This window comes from Mizuhopecten yessoensis, unplaced genomic scaffold (genome assembly GCF_002113885.1).
Source record: "Mizuhopecten yessoensis strain PY_sf001 unplaced genomic scaffold, ASM211388v2 scaffold10331, whole genome shotgun sequence".
Lineage (NCBI taxonomy): Eukaryota > Metazoa > Mollusca > Bivalvia > Pectinida > Pectinidae > Mizuhopecten > Mizuhopecten yessoensis.
Genome location: NW_018408493.1, coordinates 1 through 2,441, shown reverse-complemented (window position 1 = coordinate 2,441; position 2,441 = coordinate 1). Strand labels below are relative to the sequence as shown.

The 2,441-nt window shown below is 37.5% G+C and overlaps 1 protein-coding gene across 1 annotated transcript in view; it reads right to left on the bottom strand.

Annotated features, from left to right (window-relative positions):
- LOC110460193 (very long-chain acyl-CoA synthetase-like) overlaps nt 1-1,947 on the bottom strand; it is a 26,908-nt gene extending 24,961 nt beyond the window's left edge. Inside the window, exon 1 of the mRNA XM_021512974.1 lies at nt 1,895-1,947. The gene's annotated coding sequence lies outside the window, so the exon portion shown is untranslated. The remainder of the gene's footprint in view (nt 1-1,894) is intronic.
- Between the last annotated feature and the right edge of the window lie 494 nt (nt 1,948-2,441).

Genomic DNA, 2,441 nt, shown 5'->3' with positions numbered 1-2,441 from the left:
TACAGAGCTGGAGCTGTCACTCGCCATGTGGGAACGACGGATATGATTAGATTAAATTAAGATATGACAAAGTCCAGAAAATATCGTTTGTGTATCGTGACCTCCAAAAAGATATTGTGTATCGTACCGTATTCAAAATATCGCGATATATCATGCAGTTACAAGCCTAAAGATAATTTCCGTCTTGGTTTGTTTGACAATAAGCGTAGTATCTCCATCACTTGTATCAAGGTTTGAGAGCAGCAATTCCTAATTCATTTATTTATACGGTATCGACGTCGGTATAAGCGGTGTCCGGTTCTTGAGACGTATCTTCCACATGGGCCTGAGAATTTGTTACAGATAAATTTGGACCTAAACCAAGGTGTTCAGAGTAATTTTACATGTTTTAGGGGTTTAGATCGAATTTCGGTAAAAATGACACCCCAATGAACATTATATACGAGAAGGGCGGAAATAACTTTCTTGCATCAAAAACAAAAAATCTAGTTAATCTACAGGAAAATGCTGAGAACCGTTGGAAAGATGGATAATTTTTCTTTTATTAACCTCCTATATGCACGTAAAATGCATTCTCCTTCCGCGGACATGATCTCCTTTTCCTTCAAAAACACACCCAATTTCAGAGTTTCAAAGTTTCTTTTGCAGTCAGCCTGTCATTTTTTTGCTGAACCATTNAATCTACAGGAAAATGCTGAGAACCGTTGGAAAGATGGATAATTTTCCTTTTATAAACCTCCTATATGCACGTAAAATGTATTCTCCTTCCGCGGACATGATCTCCTTTTCCTTCAAAAACACACCCAATTTCAGAGTTTCAAAGTTTCTTTTGCAGTCAGCCTGTCACATTTTTTTGCTGAACCATAAAGTGTTTGTTGGTTTAGCGAAAAAATGCCTGCACTTCCAGCCAATCACACCACGTGTCTCGGCACGTGGCTGACGTCAACCTCATTAATATTAAAAAAAAAGTGGCAGGCTGACTGCGAAGAACTTTGAAACTCTGAAATTGCTTGTGTTTTTGGAGGAAACGGAGATCATGTCCGCGGAAGGAGAATTCATTTTACGTGAAAATTATCCATCTTTCCAACAGTATTCAGTTTTTTCCCGTAGATCAACTAGAAATGTTGTTTTTGATGCCAGAAAGTTAGGTGGGGTCGACATTTCGACATCTATGTACATTTGTAAACCCCTAAAACATGTAGAATTATTCGGAACACCTTAGTTTAGGTCCAAATATAGTTGTATCAAATTCTCAGGTCCCTGTGGCATCTTCCATGTAAAACATGTATTCGACTTCCAGTTATATTGCAAATGTAAAGATTTATCTTTTTTTTTTTTTTTAATTTTAGATACCATTTTCCCAGCCTTCTGTATTTGATCAGTCTCGCACGTATTTATATAAACCTCTGTACGGTTCAAATTCTGCATGCATGTTTTATGGTACACATCATGAACAAGCTTAAAGTATTCGTTATCCTAATGTGCTATGAAGGTCAATGTTGTNAGTAAGTTGAAGTTGAGGGAGTATCTCGGGGAGGTATTGACATCTAAACGTTTGGGATTTCCCTTCCTTTTCCGTGATCTTACAAGGTGGACAGACAGATGGACACACTGACACCCTGCGTGACAGCTACACAAATATCCCCTATTTCCCGTGGGATGGATGGGTGGGGTTAAACACCAATCCATTAAAAAGATTACAGAGGAGTGACACCCGACTTCACAGTCGATCAAATTTACCATTACTCCAACGCGCGATTCTTTTGCTGCTTCATCTCTGGACCCCAGTTTCAACCTCCATATGTAGTCCCAACCACCTCAAATCAGACTTTGGCTTTGTACATTCATCTCCCCTTGATTTCGAATAACGACAAAAATATCATTATTTACTGACCTGTTTGTCACGGTGTTCATTCTCACCCTCGCTTCGACTCTTATAGATTGTCCTTTATACATATATATATATATATATATACATTAGTGGGCTGTGACTTACGCTCAATCGATCAATATTGTATCCTATATTCAAGCGCCACCGGGTCCTTGATCGGAAATGAAACGTCTTGTTCCTGGTATATTGGTGACACACAATATGTAACGAAAAACAATTTCCTTCCGTTGGCAATGTTTGAAACCACGCACATTTACTGATGGGCTGTAATCATAATATCTATACTGTACTTGAGTCATAACTTCCATTTGTAACATTGTGTTTATTATATTTTAAAAAGTTTTGACCAATAAGCGTCTCTTCTGCTGTATCGGATTAGATGTAAATTATTCAATTAAAACTATTTAGATGCTGATTTGGTTCCAACAGGTTAAAATTGATTGAAACGTGTTAAAATGAAAATACAGTTGTTTAAGACTAAGTAAGTTCTGGGTTTTTTTTCGTCATTCGAAGTTCGCATTCTTTTTCAAATAGTATAACACAGACAGAG